Source organism: Hyperoodon ampullatus (genome assembly GCF_949752795.1).
Source record: "Hyperoodon ampullatus genome assembly, chromosome: 11".
Taxonomy (NCBI): Eukaryota; Metazoa; Chordata; class Mammalia; order Artiodactyla; family Ziphiidae; genus Hyperoodon; species Hyperoodon ampullatus.
In genome coordinates this window covers 41,944,022-41,966,496 of record NC_136924.1, presented here as the reverse complement: position 1 = coordinate 41,966,496, position 22,475 = coordinate 41,944,022, and the positions used below count along the sequence as shown (strand labels likewise).

At 56.0% G+C, this 22,475-nt stretch overlaps 1 protein-coding gene across 1 annotated transcript in view; it reads left to right on the top strand.

Annotated features, from left to right (window-relative positions):
• CELSR1 (cadherin EGF LAG seven-pass G-type receptor 1) overlaps window positions 1–22,475 on the top strand; it is a gene marked incomplete at both ends in the record, with an annotated part of 147,200 nt that overhangs the window by 3,967 nt on the left and 120,758 nt on the right. The window lies entirely within an intron of this gene.

Sequence of the window (22,475 nt, the reverse complement as noted above, 5' to 3'; positions counted from 1 at the left end):
GAAAGGTCAAAGGTCACCGTGCGCCCATGGGCCAATTAGTTCTTGGGTGGGACCGTTGGAAATTGCTGGATGCGTCCTTGAGTCACTCTGCAAGGCAGCTGGAGTTAGTTCCTTTCGTGGCTCTTTTCTGTCTCCTCCAGGTAATAACAGTCGGGCTTATGTGTGCTCACCTGTGTGGGAGCTCTTTGAAAGCGCAGCCTCGTTTGATCTTGGCTTCAGCTCCTGGACATGGGCTTGTAATGTGGATGTTACTTAGAGGCCTGCCTGGGTTGGTGGTGGAGCCAGTGTGGGAACCCTGCTTGCCTGCTCTGGGCTGGAGGGGGGATGTCTCAGCTCAGCCAGCCAGACCCAGGCAGTCAGGGGTGGGTCCTCCATGCTGCAGACCTCCCTGTGTCAGGTGGAGCTGCGGGGCCAGAGAGGGGAACAAACAGGACGACACAGAAGAGAGAGAGAAGGGTCTGGCCGGGCCAGGGGGTGGATTGGGGAACAGTAAAGAGACCCTCAGTGACTCCTGGAGGCAGGTGACTTTAATTAGGAGACCAAACTATCACCAAGAAAGGCTAGGATCTGTGGGTTGAGTCAATGTTTCAGATGAATTCTTTAAACAATACATTATTTCAATACAGCATACCCATGGGAGCCCTGGAAGAATTAAAAAGTTAATTTTATGATTTATTTTGTTTCTGCATTTGGCTGTAATTCTTTATATACTAAGGATTGGGTAGCAAACAGTTTCCAGTTGTTTGCTTATAAAATCTGGAACTTACAGGTCCAGTTTTGAGGCCATGAGATACTGCAACATTGATGTTGTCAGCCTAGTCTGTCTGTAGGTGAATATTGTGACTTTTGTGAAGTTGTGAATGTGTGTAGAGAATACGGAATAGGCCTTTAAGGAGGATTGTCAACCAGGGTTATGGATTTTCCGAGCAGCAACAATTTTAAAAAAAAGTCTCTTTCACAAATTTCCATTTCCTCTTTCTTTATCCCCCTGTACTGCTTTACCTGCTAGATAAAGCAGAGTGGATGGAAAATTTACCCTATATAAAAATGACTTGGGGGGATTTCCCTGGTGGTGCAGTGGTTAAGAATCCACCTGCCAATGCAGGGGACACAGGTTTGATCCCTGGTCTGGGAAGATCCCACATGCCCCGGTGTAACTAAGCCTGTGCGCCACAACTACTGAGTCTGCACTCTAGAGCCTGTGAGCCACTACTGCTGAGCCCGAGAGCCACAACTACTGAGCCCGAGCGCCTAGAGCCCATGCTTTGCAACAAGAGAAGCCCCCGCTTGCCTCAACTAGAGAAAACCTGCGTGCAGCAACTAAGACCTAACGCAGCCAAAAAAAAAAAATGACTTGGCAACATCATAGGGTTTTGAATTTACAGGGGATATGGTGCTTTAGTGGGAACGGGTGCATGCCGGGAGCAGGGATGTTTTGTGTGTCTGAAGCATCAGGAATGTGGCCTCCCCTATGATGGCTGGATAAAGGGTTTAAGATGGATTTTGTTCAAAAGAGGTTAGTTACTGAGGGCCGTCTTGCCTACCTGGTGGAACCACAGCCAGGACCACAGTTGAAGGTGGGTTAGGTGCTCCATGCTATGCTGTAATTGTCCCAGTGATCCAGTTTGGGCTTCCAATCCTTGTGACGTACCCTCGTGTCAGTCAGGCACTGGGGCCTCATGTCCACCCTCCCACATGATGATGATCACCTCGTACTGGGTTCTGCCTGGATATCAAGCTGTTTTGTAAACTCTTTTACCTACACCATCACTTATTCCTCTGGTACCTGGGAAGTGAGTGGCATTAGGCGGCTGCTCATTATACAGATGAAGAGACTGAGGCTCAGAGGTGTTACATCACTTCCTCAGGGTCACATAGCTGGCGAGCAGGAGCACCAGGCATCCAACCCAGATCTAAGCAAAACAAGCTGGCTCTTCATACTCCCCTCGCTTACCTGAGAGAAAAGATTTTTTTTTTTTTTTTTTTTTTTTTGCAGTACGCAGGCCTCTCACTGTTGTGGCCTCTCCCGTTGCGGAGCACAGGCTCCAGACGCGCAGCCTCAGCGGCCATAGCTCACGGGCTCCGCTGCTCTGCGGCACGTGGGATCCTCCCGGACCAGGGCACGAACCCGTGTCCCCTGCATCGGCAGGCGGACTCTCAACCACTGCGCCACCAGGGAAGCCCTGTTTTTTTTAAAATTGTATTTCATTTTAGTTACTTCTTTAAAATATAAATTTATTTATTTATTTTTGGCTGCATTGGGTCTTCGTTACTGCACGCGGGCTTTCTCTAGATGTGGTGAGCGGGGGCTACTTTTCGTTGCGGTGCATGGGCTTCTCATTGCGGTCGCTTCTCTTGTTGCGGAGCACGGGCTCTAGGTGCACGGGCTTCACTAGTTGTGGCATGTGGGCTCAGTAGTTGTGGCTCACGGGTTTAGTTGCTCCGGGGCATGTGGGATCTTCCCGGACTAGGGCTCGAACCTGTGTCCACTGCATTGGCGGGCGGATTCTTAACCACTGCACCACCAGGGAAGTCCCTATATGTGCCACTTTTTGAACGAGATTTAAAATTCTATAGTAGGGGCTTTTGTACTCCGAATGTTTATAAGAGCCGTGTTTGCATTTTAGAAAGCAGTGTGGCTAATAACCCAACGGGACTGTCACATGTGGAGTCCCTTAGGTAGTTTTTCTAGGTGTTGGTCATTTAGTAACATGGGCATTTTAAATTCAACTTAAACATGTGTGTCCCCGTGGGTGTCCAGCTGTGAGCTGCACATCATGGAACGCGGCATTTGGTGGAAAATGACCTCGTGCTTGTGGGCATGTGGGCCAGTGGGAGTGGGAAAAGTAGCATTTTGCGGGGTAAAAATGATTGGGCCGTGAGTCATTCAGACATGTCAGAAAATACTGAAAGTCGTGAAATAACAAGATTGAATAACCTTTATCCGTTTACTCTGGTGGGGACTCGATGGGATAAAGCCGTCCAGGCTTGATAAAGTTTTAAAAAGTGTTTGCCGAGTTAAATACAGGATATCGTAGGGACTGTGATGGCCAACAAGGAAATAGGGAGATGGGCCTTGTACCAGGCAGCGTCTGGAGGCAAGCATTATGTTTCTTTTCTGAATCTTACCATGTGGAAAAGGATCAGACCAGCTTAAACCACGTCAGTGGTCGAGCTGGATTCACCAGTAACATAACTTGCCCGGGAAGAGTTAGGTACTTTGGGAAGCTAGTTAACTGTCTCAGGGCTTTAGTGTCTGGAGATAGTCACTTGGTAATATACTTTCAGAAACCCTGGCTCAGAAACAAGGGAGTGTTTATTTGTTTATCGAGCACCTACTATGTGCCAGGCCAACTGTGTGCCAGGCCCTGGAGAGGGAGGTTTGGTGGGGACAGTCGATAAATAGGGAAGTGAATTCAAGGGGAGCGTGGGCTGGGGACTCCCCTGTGCCAAGGTGAGCGTGATATGCCTTCCCAGTGGGCGGCTGGGCATGGCTGAATTCCGCCCCCCCAGCTGAGCTGCTGATGAGGGTGTGTGGATGGAGGGGATTTGGGAGGTTAGATGGTGAGATGTGGAGGTGAGGGTGGGGTTGATCAGCCCACGTGCTCCTCGTGCTAGGACCCTCCCCCACTACCCCCGCACCCTTACCCTGTGCTACCTGTCTGCTCCTGCAGCAGCCTCATCAGTGGAAGGTATTGTCTCATCGAGGAGCAGACCAGGGCCCCCAGAGGCTCAACCCCGCATCCAGGGCGCCCAGCTTGTGGTGGCAGCTTTGGGATTTGAACCCGGGACGGCGGCTCCCAAGCTGTGTTCTCTCAGGCTGTGCTTTTGGGAACATGCAGGTGAAGATGGGTTGAGGAGGTGCGTGCACCAGGGGAGGACCCTGAGGCCACTTTGGACCCGGTGCAGCTGGGCACCTTTGACCTTGTCGTGAAGACGGTTGGATGTACAGGTCTAGGCAGGAGAGACCAGCTGGGGCCACAGCCAGAGGTGGTGAGCGTGGCCTCCGGGGTGACAGAGAGGACCATCATGCCCGCAGTGGTGGAGGGCACTCGGGCAGAGGACCCCTATGATGGGGACATGGGTCAGGTGCAGCCTGGGGGGGTCCAGGCAGGCTGGACCTGCATGAGAGTTGGAGCTGGAATAACCACCTGCAGGAGGAAAAAACCAAGGGTCCGAGGCCCTGGGGGCTGAGGGAGTGTGAGGGCCTGAAGGGGGTCACCAGTGCTGATGGCTTTTGGTGTTCAGGAAGCCTCAGGACAGAGGTGTGACTTGGGTTAGCCAAGGGGAGGTCCTTGATGGTCTCCATGAGAGCCGGGGTGTTGGGGGGCTTGAGGAGCAGAGGACTGGGTTGCCGGGTATGGGGGAAGCTCAGAGGGAAGGTGGGGTGGCCACGGGGACCCAGGCAGAGTGGACAGTCAAGAGGGGTTGACCAGTTAACGTGCACAACCATCCTGGCCCGTCCTGCAATGCTGCCTGCTTGTGCAGGTGTTCATCTGTCACAGGCGCTGGCACCTTTGGGGGGCACTGGACTGGGGGGATAAGCCTCAGTGGCAGTCAAGGGCCTGCTGTGGCCGAGCTGAGTGTCCATGGGGCTGCAGGAGTCGGGGCGGGGACGGCAGCGTCTGCTTCTCTTTGAGTCACGGGACGCCTGATGCGGGAACAGGAGGGCGGGGGGGGATGGGCAGGGGCTGAAGGCCACAGGTGACCTGGACTCACAAGGACCCAGCTTTCCCCATCTCAGCACCGCCTACCTGGTGACATGAGGTCTCCATCTGTCCCCACGTACCAATGAGGGTGACAGAGAGACTTTTTTTTAAATCCGGGAAAAGTTGCAGCCACATGAGCCCTTCGGAAGGAGGGGTGGCCCTGATATCGTACCTGGAAAAGTGACTGGTGTTGGGGACGCCACAAGTCTGTCCAGAACCTGGTGTCACCGTTGAATGTCCACTTTGGTGTGGGCTGATGCACGCACCTGTCCATTTGGACACCTGAGAGCAGAAACCCGTTAAGGAACCAGGTGGGTGGGAGGGTGGGTGCCGGGGTCCTGGTAGCAGAGTCTGTGCCCCCGGGGCGTGTAGTTTGGCTGGGCTGCCGGCACTTGGACGCAGACAGAAGTAGATTTTATCAAGTGGGGTAGAGAGTGCGGAAAATATTCTGAAGATTGGCTTGATTCTTTTCAACTCACAGCCTTGGGGGAAAATAGTTTTCGGTGTTTTCTTCTTCTCTAACCTGAACACGTAGGTTCTTATAAAAGCCCTTCTTGGTTACTGGGTGGAGGAGGGATGGTAAATAACCCTCTTCCTTTCTGCATGTTTGTTTTGGAAGGGTAACCGGGGTAACTCGGGTTAGGGACCCAGGTTGTGGTGGACAGAGGGAAGTAGCCTTTCGTTCTTGGGGACAACGGGCCCCCCTTTGCTTTGCCCTGTGGGCCTGAGGCTCGGCACACAGTAGGTGCTCAGCGAATCTGTGGATTATTTATGGAAGGATCCAGAGGGGTCCGGGGGGAGGGGCCACGTGCCGAGGCCAAGGGCCTCCTCCTCTTCTGCCTTCACTTAGAGGACAGATGCGGTGGGGAGGGGGCCTGTGCAGAGGACAGGTCACTCTCAGTTCCTTCCGTGCTTGGCTGGGGGCTTGGCCCCGGGTGGAAGGAATGGACTGTGGACTGTTTTCAGGAAAACTCCAATGGCTGAATTCTGCTTTTGCTTCAGGTAAGAACTTGCGGCTACCTGGCTAATCAAGCACCTTTTTGGGCGTGAACATTCCGAAGCTGGGAAAAGCCCAACAGGAGGCTTTATCATTTTCATCACTCTGTTGAGTGTCTCTTGATGTCCTGGATAAAGGCCATGGTTTTTTCTTAAACTCACAAACACGCACATGTACACATATACACACGTACACATATACACACGTACACATGTACGCATGTCTACACACGAACAGACCCACACATTATTTAAACAACTACTTTAAAGGCAAACTATGTTAGAATAACCTTTCCTTCCACCCACTGTACTACTGGGTTTTTGTGTTTTTTTTTGCGGTACGCGAGCCTCTCACTGTTGTGGCCTCTCCCGTTGCGGAGCACAGGCTCCGGACGCGCAGGCTCAGCGGCCATGGCCCACGGGCCCAGCCACTCCGCAGCATGTGGGCTCTTCCCGGACCGGGGCACAAACCCGTGTTCCCTGCATCGGCAGGCGGACTCTCAACCCCTGCGCCACCAGGGAAGCCCCTGCACTACTGGGTTTTAACCTTTGCCGTCATGGTGGAGGGCATGTGGGCCAACACAGGGGGTCCCTCGGAGTTGGGGGCCTTGTGCAGGGGTTTGGGAACGCACGGAGGATGGGGTACCCCGTGGAAGGGGCATTGTGCTAGCCCTTGGCCGGCGGACCACCATGTCAGATCCGCAGTGCCTGGCAGGTTGGCGGCTGAGGCTGCAGGGATTGACCTTGTGGGCACCTTTCCACGTGCTTTTCTGTTGGAGCTGCCGGTGCAGGTGAACTTCAGGTGAGCAGGTGAGCTGGTGTCCTTTCTCCATGAATCTTGTGGGCGAGGTGACAGCCCCTCCATTTTCTAGGCAGGAATCTGAGATGGGCTGCCCCGCCCCTCACCTGTGGTCATGTTTCCTGAAAAGGTGGACACTTCCGGGTCCCCGAATGCCTTGTGCTGGCTCTGGGGAGCTGAGGGGTTATGGCCCCCCTCCCTAACCGCTCCCCTCCCTGGCCGTGCCCCCCTCCTTCTCTTTGCTGTGGCTTCATGGTCCGGGGTCAGGGCCTGGCCCTCGAGGACCAGGAGGCCCACGATGCAGGAGGCTGGCCTCAGAGCCGGACGGGGCATCTGGGCTGGTCACATGAGAGCACGGTCACCACACTCTTCTGGCCTGTGTGCTTGGGCTCTGCCTGCGTCACGTCACTGGGATCTCAGAAAATCCTCATTTCGCTGTGGAGAGACCGAGGCCAGCGAGCTGGTGGTGGGGAGGGCCGGGCCCAGACCCTGGTGTCTGAGTGCTCTAACTCCTGTGGTGACCACCCCTTCAGTCCCCACCTTCGGCCAGTGGGGGAGCCCAGGTTTGGGGATTCTGAGGATGGAAGCTCGGTGCGAGTGACCCCATTGCCCAGAGCAGGAGGACTGAGGGTCATGTGTGTGCATCAGGCCTGACTCCACAGGAGCACTCGGCCCTTCCCCCCTCCCTCGGATGAGCAGGGTGGGGAAACAAGGGGTCTTGGGGAGCTGTGCCCGAGTCTCTACAGGGTCTTCTGTGGTGGAGCTGTGTCATAGGAAAGTGTGGAGTGCAGGTCTGGTGTGCACCAGGTGCAGGGAGGAACCAGAGCCAGTTCAGGGGTCAGAGCCACAGGCAGGGGAGGTGGACGCCGATGAGGAGCCCACACAGAGCCGCTGTCTGATGTGCCCTCGGGGGCCCTTCCGGCTCCAAGAGCACAGATTCTGCTGGCCAGGCAGCTCCCTGCTAGCCTTGCCTCTTTCCCTCCCTCTCTCCCTCCATCTGTCAATCAAGAGTTTTCTCTCATTTCTTATAATCTGTTTTTACTGCTGAGTCTGTAGCTTTCTATCTTTTTAGGATTTTTAAAATACCTACTCTAGGGCTTCCCTGGTGGCGCAGTGGTTGAGAGTCTGCCTGCCGATGCAGGGGACACGGGTTCGAGTCCCGGTCCGGGAAGATCCCACATGCCGCAGAGCGGCTGTGCCCGTGAGCCATGGCCGCTGAGCCTGCGCGTCCGGAGCCTGTGCTCCGCAACGGGAGAGGCCACAAGAGTGAGAGGCCCCGTGTACCGCAATAAAAAAAAAAAACCTACTCTAAATTATACTTCATTAAGGTAAACTAACAGCAAGTAGTGTAAATAAAGTCATATGCTCTGTAAGCATTTGGAGATAAGAGGTTTCTTGCCAGGCAATACACTTTTATCAGTGAGTTGGCTTTTTTTTTTTTTGGCCGCTCCTCGTGGCTTGCAGGATCTTAGTTCCCTGACCAGGTATCAAACCCTTGCCCCTTGTGGTGGAAGCGCAGAGGCCTAACCACTGGACCACCAGGGAGGTCCCTGTGAGTTGATTGTTGCAGGACCATTTCCATAGCGTGAAGTAGTTCAGCTGCTCTGCAGCCCTGTATTGGAAAAGGCCAAGTGCGGCCACCGTCCCAGCAGCTATCCTTCTGTGTTGTGACCCATCTCCAGTACTGGGGGGAGCATGAGGGGGGTTTCACTGGCGAGGAAGCCCGAGTGGCGTGCCCTCATGCTGATTGCTGACACTGGTCCGGGTGGCCCTCTCTGGGCCTTGGTGCCCCCACTGAAATGGGGATGGGGGTGGGGTCATTGCCCAGGACCCTCCTCTCAACTCCTACCCTGTATCATTCTGTAAGTGAAGGATCCAGCCTGGACTGTGACTTGGGAACCTTTTTCTTGCCACGTGCCGTGCAGGTGCTGAGAAATGATCACGTTTAAAAGCTGTTACGAAATACTTTCATATCCAGTATCTGATAAGGGAATACTATCCAGGGCATGTAAAGAATTCCTGCAACTCAACAGCAGAGAAACAAACAACCAGATTACACAATGGGCCAAGGACATGATAGACATTTCTCCCAAGAAGAGAGCCAGATGGTCAACAGGCAAAAGATGCTCAACACCACTGATCATTAGGAAAATGCAAATCAGAGCCACAGTGGGACACCACCTCAGACCTTTAGGATGGTCATTATGAAAACAAAACAAAGCAGAAAGTAGCAAGTGTTGGCAAGGGTGTGGAGAAATCGGAACCCTTGTGCCCTATTGGGAATGTAAAATGGTGCAGCTGCTGTGGAAAAGAGTGTGGTGGTTCCGCAAAAAGTTAAACAGAATTGCCATAGGATCCAGGAATTCCGCTTCTGGACACAACACCCAAAAGAAGTAAAAGCAGGGACTTAAACAGATATTTGCACACCCATGTTCATAGCAGCACAATTCACAATAACCAAAGGTGGAAGCAACCCAAGTGTCCATTGATGGATGAACGGATGAGCAAAAGTGGTCTCTACATACCACGGAATATTACTCAGCCTTAAGAAGGAAGGAAATTCTGACACAGGCTACCACGTGGATGGACCTTGAGAAAATTGTGCTCATTGAAATAAGCCAGACACAAAAGGACAAATATTGTAGGATTATTTGAGGTTGCTAGGGTAGTCAAATTCATAGAGATAAAAAGTAGAATGGACGTTACCAGGGCTAGGGAAGAGAGAATGGGGGGGTGTTTGATGGGTATAAAGTTTCAGTTTTGCTAGATGAAAAGAGCCCTGGAGATGGATGGTGGTGATGGTTGCACAGTACGTATTTAATGCCACTGAGCTGTACACTTAAAAATGACTACCGTGTTAAACTTTACGTACATTTTACCACAGTTAAAAAAATGCCAACAAAGCAAAACTGTTCTGGCCACTCAGGTGCTGGACAGGTGGAAGCAGGTGCCTTTGCCTTGGGGTTCCCCCTCCCCCCGACCCCGAGACCTGCGCCCCGATCCCTTTTGTCTTGTCCTGGGCTGTGATGGCATCCAGGCCCCTTCTGCAGAGCCCGGGTGTCTCATTCTTTGTGTTTCTGAGCTCAATCTGTGGCTTGACATTGTTCACAGCAGAAGGGGCAGATACGTTAATATAAATTTTGGGTCTGGTACGTGAGTAAAATCTCTTTGGTATTTAACTGTATATTAGAAGCCGCAAAGATGAATATGTACCTTGCCTTTAAGGCCCAGCGTGAGAAGAAGGATCCTCGGATCCCTGGGTGCCCGGGTGTCCCCAGGGCCTTGCAGCCCAGCCTGGGGAAGGAGGTTGGCTCGGGGTTGGGGATCCAGACCGGAGGCCAGTGCCTCCACCTGGTCCCACGGCTGCATGGGAGGAGGCCAGCGGAGGGGCGGGGATACTGCTGCCCCTCCCGCGTGCTAGGCGGGTTCTGCTGTCCCCAGCCTCACCCTGTCATTTGGCGCCTCCCCCCATCAGGACCAAGTTTCGGGTTCAGTACAGCTTGGCACATGTGCCGGTCCAGGCGTATTTTTGTTGGCATTTTGACACATGTAAGCAATTAGGTATGATCTTTCCTTTTGTATTTTTATTGAGGTGACATTCACATAACATAAACCATTTCAAAGTGGACGATTCAGTGGCATTTGGTACATTCACAGTGCTGTGCAGCCACCACCTGTCTCTTCCTAAACGGTTTTTGTCACCTCCAGAGGAAACCCCATACCCATTAGCGTCACTCCTCCTCCCCTCACCTCCCAGCCCCTGGGAAGCCCAGTGGTGTGGTCAAGGGTCAGCCAAAGCCCCGCCAAGGTCTGGGCTGGGGCAGAGATTCTCGCGGTGTCTTGGGGTTGCTTTGGGCCATTCTGTGTGAGATTCCCCATTGGGCACTTCTGCTGCCTCCTGGTTCCCTCTGGAGCTTTGCCTGGGCTGCGCACAGAGGATTTGAGTTGTGGGTTCCTCACCCTGCCCAGCCCTCTCTCTCTGCACCTTCTGTAAAGTTCTGCTTCGCTTACAGGCTTTTACAGGCTGCATCCTGGGCTCAGGTCAAGCCTCCTAAGAAGCCAAGGGACTTGTGATCGGCTGGATGTTAGATTGAGTGAGAGGGTCGGCCGATTCTGTTAGGACCAGTCCCTTCAAGGTTACAGACCTGCTGCGTCAGCTTCGGGGGGCTGCTGTAACTGGTGCCTTCTAACGGTGGACATTTATTCTCTCACGGTCCGGAGGCCACAGATCCGAGAAATCAAGGTATCGGTAGGTGCTCCCTCTGAAGCTGTAGGGCTTCCTGCCTCTTCCGGGGGTTGCCAGGATCCTCAGCCTGCAGCTGCATCACCCTGGCCTGCTTCCCTCGGTTGTCACCTGGCCCCCTCCCTGTGTGTCTCTACATCTTCTCCTCGCGCATAAGAGCTCCAGTCCTACTGAGTTTTGTTTTCTGGCCGCGCTGTGTGGCATGCAGGATCTTAGTTCCCTGACCAGGGCTCAAACCTGAGCCCGCCCCCATCGTGGAAGCGCAAAGTCCTAACCACTGGACTGCCAGGGAAGTCTCTCCAGTCCTATTGAGTTTAGGGCCCATTCCACTCCTCTACGACTTCATCTTAATTTATATCTTTTTTTTTTTTTTTGGTACGCGGGCCTCTCACTGTCGTGGCCTCTCCCGTTGCGGAGCACAGGCTCCAGACGCGCAGGCTCAGCGGCCATGGCTCACGGGCCCAGCCGCTCCGCGGCATGTGGGATCCTCCCGGACCGGGGCACGAACCCTTATCCCCTGCATCGGCAGGCGGACTCTCAACCACTGCGCCACCAGGGAAGCCCTTAGTTTATATCTTTATCACATCCTCAGAGACCCTACTTCCAAATCAGGTCACGTTCCCAGGTACCGGGGTTTGGGACTTGGATGTATCTTTTTGGGGGACACGATTCAACCCACTATAGCACCTGCCTGCATGCTTGGGCACATAACTGATTTCTTTCTGTTAAATCGGGTGATGGAGTTCTGCTTTCCCAGTGGAACCCACGGTTTGCCCACCTGAACACCTGGAACACAGCAGGGTCTCCCTTATTGCAGTGACCCATCGGGATCCTCCCCTTTTCCTTCTTCCCCTCAGGCTCCTCCAATTAGACTGACTATCACACCAGATGAGGTTTCCTGTGGGCTGTGATCACACAGGCTCCTAACTCTCTACTCAATTAGGAAATTGTAGCGGTCTTTGGGCTTAGTGAACATGCGCATGCCTCCAGATGTGTAGTGACCAGAAGGTCGGTGTGAGGGCAGGTAAGCATGTTTTTAAGATGAGAGCTCACCCTGCTTTGCCTTTTGTGATTTGTTGCCCTGGGACCTGACTGTAGGAGTCGCCTTTTCGATTCATCCTCTCTTCTAAGCATGGAAAATTCTCTAATGTGTCATCGAAAGTTCCCCCAAATCTTCAAAGAAGAGAGAATGGAAAATATTAAGGTTTATTGTTCTGAGAGATTTCCTGTGCATCCGGCACATGGCCATCGGAGGTCAGGGGAGTGTGCGTGTGCGCCTCTGTGTGTGTGTGTGTGTGTGTGTACGCAGGCGCGGAGAGTTATGGCGCGTGTGCAAGGGCACCTCACTGTGGAACAGATATGCCCAAGGAAGCGGGATTGGGGGCCAGCGGTTCTGGACCCAGACAGCGCCACTTCCTGCTAAGTAGAAAATGACAAGTGCTACATGAAGTCAGTTTTGGGGGAAAACCAGGCAGAGGTGACCCCGAAGGCAGGAAGCTGAGGGCTTCAGGGTCGGGACAGCTGTCCAAGTCCCCGGTCTGGCCTGGGAAAGCCATTGTGTTTGCTGCAGGAACCCTGCTTTCCCTCGCTTTGTTTCTGTCACTCATCAGTCTGGCATTTTTTGAACCAAAAGTGAATTTGGGACAGTGTGGGAGCTGACCAAGCTCCTTCAGGGGCCCAACTGGTGTGTGGCAGCTCCTTTCTCTGTAGCTGGGGAGCCCGGGGTGGGTGGCTTTTTCCCTCTCTGTAGTGACTCCTCCGTCAGGACGCCATCCATCCTGCTTCCCCGGAACCAGTGAGTCTCTGCGTCTGCGTTTTCTGGAGCTGATGACCCCAGCCTCGGGGTCTTTCTCTTCTAACTCCTGCTTAAAAACCAAAAAGGGCGTCTCCTGGCTCACCCAGCTGGGACACGGGTTTGAGTAGGATTCGGTGGGTCGGCGGCAGGTGCTTTGGGGCAGTAGGGAGGCACTGTGACGTGTAGCTAGGGCCACAGCTTCCTGTCGCAGCCCTGGGTTGTGGCCCCTGTCCTGAGAGGTTTTTTTTTTTTTTTTTTTTTTTGTGGTGCGCGGGCCTCTCACTGTTGTGGCCTCTCCCGTTGCGGAGCACAGGCTCCGGACGCGCAGGCTCAGCGGCCATGGCTCACGGGCCCAGCCGCTCCGCGGCATGTGGGATCTTCCCGGACTGGGGCACGAACCCATGTCCCCTGTATCGGCAGGTGGACTCTCAACCACTGCGCCACCAGGGAAGCCCTGAGAGTTGTTTTTAAACACTGTGCAAACTGTTGAGGGGTGGAGAGAACGGAGCTGAAGAGTACAGGGCGTGACGTGGCCATGGAAAGTGCCAGGAGGAACCGTGGGGGCGAGAGGAGCTTCTCGGTGTGTCCTCTCCCGTTGTTTTGTTTTACAAGGTCACATGTGCACGATCCCTGTCGGTGGGTGCTGTCTGATAATGCTCTTGGGGTGGCTTAACAGATCCTTTTAGGGAGGAAGCCTTTACTGCTGCCAGCTGATAACACGAGTTAAAGCTGAGCTTGTGACTTCTGAGTACGGTCTTGTTAACTGTGTGTGCGTGCCTGCAGGACAGTTTACTGAACATAAAATCCAGCAACCTAGCCGTCACGAAGTGGACAGTCCAGTGGCATTTGGGACATTCTCAGTGCCGTGCAGCCATCACCCCTGTCGGGCTTGGGAATATTTTCAACTTGTATACTTTTTGGTTTACTTTATTGATGTTTGAAAAGATACTCTTAAATCACTAGCCTGTCAGTTTCCATGATTGGGATTGGTTGCTTTTAGCGGAGTGGTGGTTGACTGTCTGGTGGGAAGGGAGGTAGGTGCCTACCCTCGTCCTTGTGGGGCCTGTCTGGGGGGGCTGAGCCTGGAGCTTCCGCCCTAAGAGCCAGAGACACAGCTTTGGGTCTCAGCCTTGCTCTTTTGCCCGCCCCCATGTCCCGGCCGACATTGGAGTCGCTGTGGAGTCACCATATAGGACTTCAGTGCTAAAACTGAGCAGGTCCTGGGCAGAGCAGGCCAGACTGTCACGTTGCTGTCCCGTAGCCTGACAGTTTCTCTTGCGTGACGCCCTGGACTCCATCTGAGTCCTCGGGCCGCATCAGACACATTCAGGCCTGTGGTCCATCCAGGGTGCCCCCAGCTGGTGCCGGCCAGGCCCCATCGCGAGCCCCAGACCTAGTCCACTGTGCCCACAGCCTGCCCTCCGTCAGATGTGTCTTCTGGAGTTTGCTAGTCTCCCACGTGTTGGCCTGAGGCCTTCCCACCCGATAACCTACCTGCCTACCTGCCTCGAGCTTAGCCAACGCATGGCTCCGCCCCCTTCCCCACCTCCTGCCCCTCCACCTAGACTGAGCAGGTGTGTCTGGGCCTGAGGCTTTCTCACCCCTCATACCTTGTCCCTAAGTGGAATTCTGCCTCCCATACCCCCACCCCAGTGTCCCACCTTCCAGAGCCTCAGCCTCTGCTCCTGGACACCTGGCCTGGCCCCGGATGGCTACCCAGCGAGTCCTCAGACCAGGGGTCCCCCAGGACCCCTCCCTTGGGGCACTTGCTCATGGGATGATGCCAGGTGGCAGAACTGGGCTCACTGTGTGGCCCTGGCTGCCCCCACGGTCTCCTGAGCATCTTGTGTGTGCCCTGCTCCTTCCGCCGTCCCAGTCACCCCTTGGGGTCAAGGCCTCGTCCCTCCCAGCAGCTTGGCTCTCAGGGAGGTGCCCTTCCTGTGAACCTGTGTCCCCCCACCCCGCCATCGGCCCATCAGCATCCTGGGCTTGGCAGGTACGCCCGCCGGCCTGCTCATAGAAGCTGTGCCCGCTGGGTGCTGATGAAGCTAGGCTAGGTAATGTGCTTCTGGAGACATGACGGTTAGTACTTTACACAGAAGATCTGACTCTCCCAGGTATTCTCTAGACTTTCCTGCTTTTTAGAAAGCTAATTTTATTCACTGCATGAGCAGGTCAGCGTCCATTCGGGGAAACAGAAGCCACCCTAGGTATTTCAAGCAGAAAGGAATTTGACGCAGGGAACTGGGGCTGGAGGCAAAACCGGGTTGTCTGTTCCCCCACCCCTCCGTCTCTGCCTCTGCTCCGTGGAGGCCGGTGGTCACCTTCTCTGGGCTGTCCATGCCACCCAGGGGTTGGACCAGGTCAGTGACTTACGACATTCCTTCAGCAGCGGAGCTCTTCACAGGAAATCATGGGCTATAAGATGAGCCCATTCCAACTGGGTGCCCCCCGGGGGCACTGGGGAAAGGGGTCCCCCCGGGCATCACGGGAGCGAGTTGGCCCGGGTGAAACCACAGTGTGGAGGGTCCCCACCCATTGGGTGGGTGTGTGACAGTGTCCCTGAGTTCTTTTTTTTTTTTTTTTTAATTTATTTATTTTTGGCTACGTTGGGTCTTCGTTGCTGCGCGTGGGCTTTCTCTAGTTGTGGAGAGCGGGGGCTACTCTTCATTGCAGTGCGTGAGCTTTTCATTGCGGTGGCTTCTCTTGTTGCACAGCACAGGCTCTAGGCGGTGGGCTTCAGTAGTTGTGGCACACGGGCTCAGTAGTTGTGGCTCGTGGGCTCTAGAGTGCAGGCTCCGTAGTTGTGGCGCACGGGCTTAGTTGCTCCGCGCCATGTGGGATCTTCCCAGACCAGGACTTGAACCCGTGTCCCCTGCGTTGGCAGGCGGATTCTTAACCACTGTGCCACCAGGGAAGCCCTGGCCCTGCGTTCTGAAGGCAACACAGGCTTGGGGTGCGGAGTTTGGAGTGGACACCGGCGGCCCAGAGCGGCTTGGGGCACTCACCCGCCGGGCTGAAGGGCTGGAGGGCTGGAGGGTGCAGGCAGGCATCCCGGTTGTGGAGTGGGGCTCCAGGGCTTTTCCCGCAGTGACTTGCTCTGGTTGAGGGGGTGAGGATGAAGCAGAGAGCGGGCACCCGGGCCCAAGGCCCATGTTGCTGCACAGCTGAGCTGTGAGCTGGAGCTCCTCACTGCAGCCCTGGCTTCCTTGGCGGACGGACTTTTCCTTGTGGGTTTGCGGCTCTTGACACTAAAGAGGGGGACCATGGAGTGAGAGGGAGCGGCAGGGAGAGTGACCGCGGTCCCTGCCTCCCAGCTGGGATCTGGCTGGGTGGGGTCCTCGGGGCATGTCCCCCCAGGTCTGGTCTGACTCACTGGCAGCCGGGGCCTCTGGGGATCAGATCATGAACAGGCCTTGGTGGATGGGATACCTGGGGCCTGTTTAGATGTCGGGGCTTCTGCATCACACAGGTTAGCCATGCAGGAGTGACTCAGATGGTACAGTTTAGGAACCTTAACCCCATCGTCAGCGGTCTCACCTTGGCGATAAGGGTGGGGAAGACCCGCAATCAGGGTTAGAGACGGGCTTCCCTGGTGGCGCAGTGGTTGAGAGTCCACCAGCCGATGCAGGGGACGCGGGTTCGTGCTCCGGTCCGGGAAGATCCCACATGCCGCGGAGCGGCTGGTTCTGTGAGCCATGGCCGCTGAGCCTGCGCGTCCGGAGCCTGTGCTCCGCAACGGGAGAGGCCGCAACAGTGAGAGGCCCGCGTACCGCAAAAAAAAAAAAAAAAAAGGTTAGAGGCAGTTCCATTCTCAGGGGCCTGTTCCCACTGGGAGCTGGGAGGTGAGGGAAAGGTGGACATGCCCAATACAGAGCGGGCACAAACTGTAAACAGGACATTGCCATGGGCTTTGTTACTCTGAGGATGTGTGAACATTTGCCTCTGGCTTTTAGCTTCTGGGCTTACATTCCAACAAGCGTGTGCAGCTGAGAGCTGGGCCTGGGGATGGACCCCACAGGCAGCATCTCCTGCAGGGACTGTAAATCCCCCTAAAGCTTGATCTCTGCTCTTCAAGTTTCACGGTAGAGGACGTGGCTGGAGTGTGTTGGATCACCTCCATTTTTGTGTGGATGTTTTGTGTAATGCATCGGACTTCCTGGTGTGGACAGGGGCGCAGGCTGACCCAGGCATCCTGAAAACCTTACTCAGGACCCTCCATGGGGACTGTTTTTTTTTAATTTTTTAATTTTTAAAAATTTTTGGCTGTGCCATGCGGCATATGGGATCTTAGTTCCCCGACCAGGGATCGAACCTGTGCCCCCTTCAGTGGAAGCGTGGAGTCCTAACCACTGGACCGCCAGGGAAGTCCCCGTGGGGACTGTTTTTGAACGTGCATTTTTATCTCCTTGCAGACTTATAGATTGTTTCACCCAAAGTCACCATGGGCGCTGCCTTCCCTGTGTTGTCTGATGTACAGAGAACAAAGTCAGCAGTGAGACACAGCCGTTCGTTCGCTGAGGGCCTCCCTCCTGGCAGCCTGGGGGCCGTGGGGCTCCGGGCTGGGGTGGGGCCAGGTTTGTGCCTCAGGACGGAAATGACTTGTGCTTCCCTGGAGGCAGTGGGAGCCCAAGTGTGTCCTGGCGGAATTGAAATCGCTGACGCCGGGGTGGGGGTGAACTAGAGGAGTCCGTCACTCCACAGTTATTTGGCCGGGCAAGGGGACGCCCTGCTCAACGCCTGGGCTGAGCAGTGAGAAGAGAGGAGGGGGATTGTGTCTAATTATCAGAAGGTGCTCGCAGGCTGGCGGTGCCTGGGGGCTGCAGGGTGTCACCGAGGGTGCCTGCAGCTCAGCAGGAAGGGCAGCTTATCCTGGTGCCGCCCCGTGCCTGGGAGGTGCCCTTGCCGGCCCTCGACCCTTGGTGTGCCCGGCTGCTCCCCCTGCGGCCTCCGCTTCTGCCCTCAGTGTCACCCTGGGGTGCCCCATTATGCCTTGGGGGCCCCCAGGGGAACGTGACACCGCGGAGTGTCAACCTCACTGCCCTGAGATCTCATGGCTCTCTGTGCCCTGGGTGCCCAGCTCAAGGTGAAGGCATGGCCAGTGTTTGTTGAGTGAATAAGTGGTCGCGTGCCAAAGAAACTTAGCATGGTTAATACTGTGTTGTAAAATAGTACAAAAGGGAAGCTTTGCTCCATGTCATGCTGTGCCTGGGAGAGCTGTGACATTGTGACAAACGGTGTCCCAGTTGGGATTTAAGAGCCTTGACCAGGGGCATTGTCGGGACCCTGAGTGGGAGCTGGTTGGTGCTGACCGGCCGTGTGGCACTGCAAGCTGGCCCCATGGTCTGCAGGGAGCATCGGCTATGCTTGTTGCCTGTGCTTTTTCCCATATTAATCATGCCTTAAATCCCATCTTCGGGCCTAAGTAAAAATAAAACCAGAAAAACTGCTGAGCAGACGGACCGCGGGGAAGGCAACACTGTGCGTTCTCAATTTTTAGTGTTTTAAACCTTTATTGTGGGCTATTAATAGAAATTGCTTTTCGGAATCAATAATCGTTTTGGTCTGTTCGAAAAGCACTCAGAAAATTCTCCCAATATTGAAAAGCAATAAAGGAGGAAGCAGGAAATCGCCCAGACCCCAAGCCCAGACACAGTCCCTGTTGCCCTTGTGGGTTAAGTCAGTTTTTCTTTGGCTGCTCTTTCCGACTTTTCTCTGGGCTGTGTGTCTGCGGCGGGGAAGGCGGCTTCCCGGTGGGGCTCATCCTGGTGTCGGCAGCCCCCCTTCCCCCCGCCCTGGTGGGGCAGGGTTGTCATGGCGATGGAGCTCCGGGGCCTTCGGGAGGCACCTCTGGGGCCCTTGCACTGAAGAGCCGTCCCTTTGTCCAGGGACAATGGGGCCCTGAAGGACTGTTTGTGTGTCCGGCTCACTTTAATTACCTTCAAGGGGAGCCCCTGGGAAGAGGGAGTCCCCATCTACTTGGAATGAGCTGCTCCTTTCCTGAAATGCTTACGCTTGGATCCCTCGCTTTAAAAAATAACGTAGGTATTTCACACCAGAGGCCTTAGCTTTTATGACTTCACCGTAATGGGCCAGAGATGGACTCCAAGGGTAGCCACCTGGAGGCCTGTCCTTGTCTGCTGCGTGCAGAACTAGTGTGCCACATTTAGGACCAACGTTCTGTGCATCTGTCACCAACTGCCCTGGGAAGCACACAGTCCCTCTCGGTCTGCAGCCCATGTGCTGGACATGAGGGGTGGCCTCAGCGGAGGATCTGTAAAGCTCCAGCATTGTCACCTGTGCCCCATGAGGCACGTCAGGCTGAATAGAGGAGGGGAGGGCCCGCCGGGTCCTCATTGGACGGGTATCGTACTCAACAAACAGCCTGCTGGCTGCCGGGTCACAGGGGCATGTCCCTGCCTCCAGGGGGTCACTGGGCCCCCTTGCTGGGCCTCCGCCAGCTGGCCCCTTGTTAGCTCCTCCCCAGGTGTTCCTTCCTCAGAGGGCTTTCCCTGAGGCCAGTCCCTCCTGAGGACCCCCAAAGGGTCTCACCTTTGTCGCACTCGCACACTTGCCATCTGTTGGCCCCCAGAGCAGGCTTCTCCCCCTCGGCACTGTTGACATTTGAGGCCTGGTCATTCTCTGTGCACCGTGGGATGTTTTACAGCATCCCTGGCCCCCACCCACTATGTGCCAGGAGTTACCCCTCCCCCTCAAGTCGTGACAAGCAAAGATGTCTCCGGACATCAGCACGTGTGCCCTGGGCCCCCCGTTGACGTGACCGCCCTAGCACTGGGCATCCTCTCCAGGGGGACCAGCCTCTGATCTGTCGGGTTTGCCTTTGATTCCCCACTGCCAGGCACAGCCCCGGCGCCCAGGAAGCCCTTGGGAAAGCTTCAGGGGTCACGCACGGTACGTTGGTCTGGTAGGGTCGGCTCGGGGCTGGTTACATGAAGACAGCGCAGAGTGATGTATTCAGCCAGAGAGGTGTGCAGCTGGGTCCCGGGTGGAGACAAGGCTGGCCCAGGCCAACCCCGCCCAGCCGTGTGATTTGGGGTGCCCTTCACCCTCTCTGAGCCCCAGTCTCATGTAAGGGTGATGAGGTAGATGTCATGGAGATTGGAACCCCCAGTGTGGGTTCCCCCATACCCCTGGCCCTCCGATCCTGTCCCAGGACTCTGCCCGAGGGTTGTGCTGCCCAGCAAGGTGCCTGCATCCTCCGACCTCCAGCCCCTCACCCAGAGCAGGCCCTGGGGACGCTGGTGGCTGACCTGGCCTGGGGGGTGGCCACCAGGCACAGGGACAGGACACATAGAGCCACTTGGCTTTATGCCAGTGTCATTAAGATGGAACAGAGAACACAGCTTGTCACCATGTGGTCCTCCCTGGTCGGGAGCCCTGGTGGCAGGAGTGGTGGGAGAGGACCCTGGGCAGGTGCAGTGTGTTCCGGAGCGTCCCCAACATGCAGGTTGCGATTCTTGTCCTAGCGGCCGGCGCGGGGGCTGAGGCCCGGCCGGGTCCCTGCGGTCATCTCTGTGTCCCAGGCTCCCCGACACAGACGCCCCCCCAGCCTTCCCGGCACTTTCGCAAACTGCAGTGTGTTCCCATAGGAACCCATTACCCATGGGAATGTGCTATTTATAACTGTTTAACATATTCATTCCTAGAAATCTGGCTTTTCTAAATTTCAGCCAAACCTGGAATCGCACGATCCTTGGAGGGGAGACGAGCTCTCAGAACTGGGCGGGGTGGGGAGGCCGCGGGCGGCAGCTGGTGGGGTCCCAGCATCACTGCCTGGAGCGGGGGGGAGGGGCACCGCCAGGGGCATCAGGGACCCTCGGAATTTGGCGAGGAAGCGAGGTCCTCCCGGGGGGAGGGGCTGTGAGTGCGCGAAATGCCACACAACAAAGGGCTCTTGTGGGAGGACGTGGAGGGCCGCGGGGCCCAGCAGGGGCGGGTGACCGAGCAGATGACCAGATGGCAGAGAGCAAGCAGAGCCACTGGCTGGTCTGATCCCCGCATTCCCGGCAGGTGCCCCCCTCCTGGTGCAGGTACCGTGGGCACCTGCTCAGTGCCCAGGATGTCGGGGCAGCGTAGGCAGCATCTGACCCGTGTGGCCTATCCTGGGAGAGGTGGAGAGTAGCACACAAGCAGGGCTTCCCGACGGAGGGGGCGGCCAGTGGGCGGGACCTTGAGGTGCTGCTGCTTGGCCCAGGCTCCCCGGCCCTCGTCCTGGTTCACCGTCCCGCCCCCGGGCAGGGGACTGGTTATATGCACCGCATGTCCCCGGCGCCCTGCTGGCATCTCGCAGGGCCGCCGAGGTGGCCAGGACAGTGCTGGCTGTCGGGGGCATTGGCCAGTGGGCAGGCAGGATCGGGCATGCTTTGGGCAACGTGCAGAAGGCTCCAGGGCCCCATGGGCGGCATCCACCCCCGACGGGCTGGGTCTCAGAGGGTCCCCAGGCCGGTGGGCGCTTGTGGAGGGCCAGGCTGGCCAGGCACTGGCTGGGCACTGAGCCGCCCCCAGCATGGTCATCCCATCAAGGAGCCCAGCACCCGGGACAGCAGACAGATGGACAGGGGACTGGACAGTGGTCGGTGGGGGAGGAGGGTGCCCCATCGAGTCAGCCAGCGCGTCCCCGTCAGGCTTCTGCTGAATGCTGGGCTGTGATCGGTTCTGGGTACATGGCAGAGAAGGAAGCAGGCAGCACATGCCCTCACAGCGCTCACCCGGTAGCGGGGACCCCCGCCCAGCTGGACAGGGGCTCCCCAGCACTCCAGGCCAGGGTGGGGTGCCAGGCGGCACAGCCAGCCAGTCTGGGGGCAGGGAGGGCCCCCGAGAGCAGCCTCGGAGGTCTGGGTGGAGGGAAAGGGTCAGGGACAGGTCAGCTGGGCTGAGAGGCTGAGAGTGCGGCCTGGCGAGGGGGCCGGGGGTGGAGCGACCGTGTGGGGTCTGCATGCCCACTGCAGCTGTTGGCGGGGCAGTGCGGGCAGCTGGTGAACGTGGGGTGCCAGTGGCCGCCAGAGCCGGTGTTGGGTGGGGATCTCAGCATAGGGACCCCCCGGCCACCCCAGAGAATTGTGCATTTGCCCACTGAAGGGGAGCCAGTGACTGTGGCCTGTGAACGTGGGGGGCCAGTGGTTCCCCAGACTCCCCTCAGACTGCGGCAGGCGTTGGGGGGCTGGACGGAGACCCCCAATTGTGGGCGCCTGGCTGGTGCCCTGACGGACTCCGTCGGTGTCTGTTTTAGCATCTTTGGGATGCCCTCAGGCCTCTGTCCCCCGTTACCGCGCGTCTCTCTAGGGAGATCTTGGCATCTGTTCGCATGTGGATGATGGGCTAGACGTCTGAAAATCAGAACACGACTCCCGACTTGAGCTCACTTGTCTGTACACTGTCAGTTTGTCTCAGCTGCTTTGTTTCACTGGGGACCAGAACTTAGATGTTGGATGTTCTGGAAGCATCCCCTGAAGGAAGTGGTCTTGGAGATGGGTGAGAATTCCAAGAGGTGAGACGCCTTTCTGGACTTCTGGGACTTAGGTGGAAGCCAGGGGGCCCCTGGTTAGCTGGACCCTTTGTGGTTTCTGATCTGCAGAAGGGGCCTGGTCTGAGGACAGAGTGAAGACAGTCTGAGGAGGAAGGAGGGGCCTCCTCCCTCTGCCCCCCCACCCCCACCCCGGTGTCAGGCAGGTGCACCTCGCTCAGAGCGCTGCCCCGGGTGCTTGTCCACTGTGCTCTACAAACCCTTCCAGAGCCAGCCTTTTCAAGGAAAGGGGAAGGATGGGTGGAATAGATTTATTTTATTTTTTAAAAAATTCTTAAGTATCTTGTTAATCAAAAGAGTAAAATAACCTTGTAGAAATTCAAAAGTGCAGAAAGTAGAAAATCAGCACTTTCTGCAAATCCGTCCATGCATTTTTCTGTGGCTATAAA